The following is a 6,445-nucleotide window of genomic DNA, read 5'->3' on the forward strand; positions in this document are numbered from 1 at the left end:
TTTAAGTTAACATCTAATGTTTGCATAGTAATAACTGTCGAGGCAGAAATCAATAAGAGTGTCTGTGAAACCAACGAGAGAGAAAAAATGCTTTATGTTAAACCAGTAAAAAACAAAGTTCAAATCTACACATAAAGAAGGATTTTATTTTATATTGATTAAAATCAACGAACCGATATCGACTCTGAAGTAAAAAAAAAAAAAATAATGGAAAAAAATTCTTGAGATGGCGACAGTTAAGTTTGTATAACTCTCCATTTTCATTTCTGCACACAAAGCGAAAATAAAAGACCGTGACTGCGAAGAATCTCTACCAAGTCGTTCACTATGTTAGAAGAACCGTCCACATATATTCTTCGTTTCCTATTGCAACGATCCAACAAGGGAGTCACTATGTGGGGGTTAACTCTGCTAGAAACAGCAACCAAACCTACCTCAAATCAGACACTAGAGTCTTAGACAATGAAGGAACACACAATGTAGGTCTAGAATGCCTTTGATCATGAGTGTTTTAGGACCACTTTTAACCCGGGGCTAAACTCAATAATAATTGTCATTCACATTGTATATGTAGTCGATTAAATCGTCGTTAGGGGGTCGGCTAGTTTTAACTGGAAAGATGACAGGCAAAACTGACTCCTGAGGGATATGAGTTCGGAACGCAGCGGGGTGTAAATACCGTGAGGTATTCTGTCAGGTTGTACCAAATTACGAGAGAGAAAAAATACATCAAACAGAGAAATATCTAGATTTGACATGAAGCAGAACAACAACATTAAGTTCCACTGAGCCGTGAAGATTTTTGCGAAAATAAAATGAAAACTGCTGACGTGTGGATAGCGAAGTTTTTTGAAAAATCAGCAGAAGAAAGGATGAAGAGTGAAAAAACATCCAAAAAGTGAAGAAATTGGAGTAAAAGAGATTAGAGAAACTAAGGAGTAAACTTGTTGAAATGGCAGGGAAAAAAAAAAAGTTTAACTTGTAGCGAAAAATCGGAGCGGCTAATTAAGCATAATTTGATGTAATGAGGTGAAAGCGAGTTAGACGGATGGGTGTGACATGGTGATGCGATGGGAAGAACGGAAATAGACTGGAAACTCATTAAAAAATGAACAAAGAGACGTCTGTGTGAGTTTAGATTGAAAGAGATAAAAGAAAAAAAAGAAGGTTGTGAAGGTAGAAGAAAGAATGAGGGAAATCAAACGGGGGAGGATAGGGATCTGAAAGCTCTTGGGTGGTAATTTAGTTTATTAGCACTAATTAAAAAAATACAATAGGAATATCATTTATATAAAAATACAATTATATGAAATTTCTCATATATATATGTTGTTCTTCACACACACACACGTGTATGTGTGTGTGACGATAAACTTAAATCAGAGTCTTGGTGTATAATTAATTATCATGTGGAAAGTGAATAATAAATACGAAGATATTTGTTTTTCCGCATTAAACATCAAAATTTGAAATATAAAACTGGTGGAAAATGTTTTTGTTTTGCTGGGCTTTTTTGTGTTTTTTAAAGAGAAAAATGGTGTTAAAGGAATATTACCAAAGGCCTCTACTATTTTGCGTTTCAATAGATTTCTCTACGTGTATTTATTCTAAGAATGGTTATGAAAACTCTACATCTTGTTACAGCAACATTGTTTCGTGCCATGCACCTTTGTCAATTGCATAAATGTGTGCAGCCAGATGCAGTTTAATTTGCGTCTTGAGAATATCCTGGTATGTATGTATGTATGTAGTATATTTGTGTATATATATGTATAAATATACGGGTGTGCGTGTAGTGCATATGTGTATATACGTACGTGTATGCAAATATGTATGGTTGTATGTAAATATGTTTGTATAATAAATATTTGTGTACGTGTGTAAATATTTATATGGATGTGTGTGTGTGTGTGTGTGTGTGTGTGTGTACGTATGTATTTTTAATGTCTGTGTATGCATGTGTGTTATTCCAGGTTGGTATTGCAGTGGTGCCGTATAGAAGAACTGTCAAAACATTGCAGGTTTTCAGAAGAAAGAGAAAGAAACGTGAAGATATTCGATGACGTAAATCTTTCGACACCGCAAAGAGAAATGCTGTTGTTTTGTTTGGATGTTAACAGCAGTGTGTTGTTATATCGGCGGAATTAATATTATACTAACCACAGTCAGAGTAGATTGTAAAATTCACAAATAATACCAGACAGATGTTATATATTCATGTCTGAAATTACTTTATTTACAGATATTCGACTACAATTAAAGAATATTTACTCTGCAAGTTCTCAAGAGACGAAACTTTTGGGGTTTTTTTTTTCTTAAACGTTGAATGAAATACATTTATAAAAAAAAAAAACAATTTCACAAAGAAATGCGTAAATGTGGGACGAAACACGTAAATAAAAAAAAAGCATAACCATTGTAATATAACGAACGAAGCAACGAGGTAAAAATCTACGTGGTGTCGTAAGCTGCTAGAAATAGCAGCTAAATCTCGTTAACCTCACGTTTTAAAAAGACGTGTGACATGAAGGAGACCTAGATAGATTATGCCTGAAAAAAAGTGAGATGCCACGAATGACAAGTGTTTTGATTATTCAGAGCCCGTCTGGGGGATAAATCTCAACTATATATATATATAATTGGGTTAAAAAAATTTTTTAAATAAATAAAAATAAAATAAATAAATAAGGATAAAAGTTTGAACAATATCTCTCTTGTTTAAAACTAAATTATTGCCTTATAATAAATCGATGTCTGATATGTACAATTAATTTCTAAAAATATGTATTTTTTAATATTATAGAAAACAAATTCATAACAGCGGAAGTGTAAAAACGAAGACATAAACTAAACTGAATGTAATTAGATTCAGATCCAGTAAAATTGTAGTCGTTAAAAATTGACGCTAGAAGAGAAATTTACTTGATTAAATGACATGGGTAGAGGAAACCCACTACCTCTGCCACCCAAAATGGTTTTAATAGAAATAGGACATGTGGAACAGAGAGACATACACACAGAACAGAAAACAGATGCTTGTCTGAGAGTATTTGTGGAGTTTATTAAAGCTTAATAAGTAATTTAAAGGGTTAATATGGATGTTGAGGAGAAAAATTAATATATAAAGTTATATATTAGAATTACTTTTGTTTTGATTAGTTTAAGAGGAATGTTAGAAAAGGAAAATATTGCTTCTTCTTCTTCTAAGTCTAGCAGCTGTCAACAGAACAATTCTGATTTTTGTATCACTGCTAAAAGGCTTGATCTTATTCGGGCATTATTAGTAGATACCATAAACTAAGTTCATATAAATTACAACAATTTTGACATTACTAAACAGTGGTCAACCGTCAGCTCGTAAATTAATCAATGTTTAATAGAGAGAAAGAGAGAGGATTAATAAATGAGAAAAGCGATTTCAGCTGTGGTTGGGGTTTTCAATGGGAGCTCACCGGTTTCTAACACCAAACACTTGGCAATAAAAAACAAAGTCATTCAGTAATCATAAAAGACATGCTAAAGATAAAAAGATCAATGAAATACCTAAATCCAGTATCGTAAGAGCCAAGTGCGTATCTTTCAGCAGACAGAGACAGTAACAATCCATTGAACACTCGACGTGGCAACCATGGAAGCTGCCATCTTGCAGCTGTACGGGCCGCTTACAACATTCGCTTTATTACGAAACAATTCTTTGTTTTATTTGATGATAAACTTTCGAAACCTAATTATGGCAATAATTTTAAGATTATTTCAAACATTACGATCATCTAAATTAGTAATACGACTTCTTCATATCCTTTAGTTGTTTTACTCGTAAGCGACAAATAATTATTAAAGCATTTTTCTCCGCATGGTGTCTTACTTTATACACTGAACGCAATTAACTTTTTATTTTCTTATTCTTTTTTGGCGTCAGACATGAGAATTATGCTTCTTTTTTTTTTTTTTTTCCAGAGACAGAAATGAAGTAAAACGTTTCCGTCTGCCCAGTCTCCCTGAAAAGGTATAGTTTACCCCGAATCTATAGCAAAATGACACTTAGTCAAAATACCACCCAGGTCCTCCTCGTTACAAACCTAATTTCTTAACTATTCGACCATATCCTCCCCCTAGCCACTCAGGTATATAATAAAATTCGTTCCAATCTTCGAGTGTACCTTTTCCCCCTATATTCGTGCCCTTGTGTTAATGCTGGAAACCACTATTAAGGCAGAGTAGCAGAAAGGGTTAGAGCTTCCGACTGAATACCCAGAACAACTTCGTTACCTTCCTTAATATATTTCGAGTTTGTGATTTACCCTTACTCGAAGAAGGCGATGCTCCAGCATGGCTCAAGCCTTTAGCTGAAACCAGTACAAAAATAAAAGATCAGTTGGTGTTGCTGATGATGATGATGTTGTTTAGCCTCAGTTCAACTACGATCGAGCAGATATATGAACGAAGGCGTTCCTACCACGACCATCCAATTTTTTAAAGTGAAACTAAGAATACATTTTGAGTAGGTGATTATGAGGCTGCTATTTCTAGCAGACCGAACAACCATTTTTCTTTTATTCTTTTAAAAACTTCAGAAAAAAATAAAAGCTCTTGCAGTTATTATTTTTTTACTTGCTTCAGTCATTGGACTGCGGCCTTGCTGGAGCACCGTCTTCACAGTTTTGTTCACACAAATGAAGCCCAGGACTTACTTTATGTCTGGTTGTCATTCCATTGATCTCTGTTTGTGAAACAGTTGTGGTACAGGGATATAAGCAAACCTACACTGGTTGTCAGCCATAGGAAGACAACACACAGATAGATAGATGGATAGACAGACAGACAGATAGACAGATACATAGAGAGACACATAGAACAGGGTTCTCACCATTACCATTTGCCAGATTCACTTAACAAGGCAAATGGTTGCCCCGAGACTTTAAAAGAAATTACTACTCCGATGATTACAACGATGAAGGTTCCAGATGATCCAATCAACAGAACAGTCTGCTTGTGAAATTAGTATGCAAGTGGCTGAGTACTCCACAGACAAGAATACTACTAACGTAATTTTCAGGGAGATTCAACATCACATAGAATGTAAGAAGGCAGGAATTACAGGTAGAACTGACTTTTGCCAGCTGAGTGGACTGGAGCAATGGGAAGTAAAGTGTCTTGCTCAAGAATACAACATGCTGCTTGGAATTGAACTCATGACCTTACGATCATGAGCCAAATGCCCTAACCATTAAGCCATACACCTTCCCGTCAGAATTATAACAGAAGACACTTGCTCCAGGTGCTGCACAGTGGGACTGAACCTAAAACCTCATTCTTTTCGACTCTAGGCACAAGGTTCGAAATTTTGGGTGGGGGGGCAGTCATTTAGACTAACTCCAATATGCAACTGGTACTTAATTTATCAGCCTGAAGAGGATGAAAAGCAAAGTCGACCTTGGCAGAATTTGAACTCAGAACGTAAAGACAGACGAAATACTGCCAAGCATTTCGCCCGGTGTGCTAATGATTCTGCCAGCTCCCCCTGCCTTATGCCTCCACCTTCACAGGGTCAACGATCTTATCTACACCTCTGAAAGAATGTGTTGACTTTATGCTAGTAAACTGGTTTCTTAGTTTATAAAGAAGAAACAAGGTTACCAGTAATATAATGGGGCAGGGCAGTATCTCAGTTGTGTATTGAGTGCACACTATTTTTTTTTTTAGGCACAGCCGTAGCTGTGTGGTAATAAGTTTGCTCTCCAACGACGTGGTTGAAGGTTCAGTTGCACTAAGTGGCACTTTGAGCAAGTGTCTTCTACTCTAGCCCCAAGCTGACCAAAGCCTTGTGAGTGGATTTGGTAGATGGAAACTGAAAGAAGCCCATTATATATATATATATATATATATATATATCATCATCATCATCATCATCATCGTTTAACGTCCATTTTTTTCATGCTGATAATTACATATATATGAGTTAGAGGTTAGACAACCATCTAAGGGATAATAAATATCCTATATACTATTGGAGGGATACCTATTTATATCCAAATACTTACTATTGCAAGGCAATACTACAATTGAATAATTGGTAAACAATTGGAGGTAAACAATACAATTGAATAATAGGTATGTGTGGTGTGTTTGTCCCCCACCACTGCTTGACAACCAATGTTTGTGTGTTTACATTCCAGTAATTTAGTGGTTTGGCAAAAGAGATCGATGGAATAAGTACCAGGCTTTAAAAAACGGTAAGTACTGAGGTCAATTCGCTCAATTAAAAATTCTTCAAGACGGTGCCCCAGCATGACTGAAGTGAGTCGAAGAATATATATTTTTGTCTTTTGAAATTTTGTGCCCAAAACCTGTAGAACCCTTCATGCACACTACACCACTGCCTGTAGAACCCTTCATGCACACTACACCACTGCCTGTAGAACCCTTCATGCACACTACACCACTG

General features: G+C 35.7%; 1 protein-coding gene across 2 annotated transcripts in view; it reads right to left on the reverse strand.

Annotated features, from left to right (window-relative positions):
* The window catches only part of LOC106872567 (uncharacterized), a 60,003-nt gene that overhangs the window by 49,986 nt on the left and 3,572 nt on the right, over positions 1 to 6,445 (reverse strand). The window contains exon 1 of one of the 2 annotated variants that reach the window (XM_014919602.2): positions 3,544 to 3,688. The exons of the other annotated variant lie outside the window; for it this stretch is intronic. The gene's annotated coding sequence lies outside the window, so the exon portion shown is untranslated. Of the gene's footprint in view, positions 1 to 3,543; positions 3,689 to 6,445 lie in introns of those variants that run through there. 2 annotated transcript variants of the gene reach the window in all.

This window comes from Octopus bimaculoides, chromosome 8 (assembly GCF_001194135.2).
Source record: "Octopus bimaculoides isolate UCB-OBI-ISO-001 chromosome 8, ASM119413v2, whole genome shotgun sequence".
Lineage (NCBI taxonomy): Eukaryota > Metazoa > Mollusca > Cephalopoda > Octopoda > Octopodidae > Octopus > Octopus bimaculoides.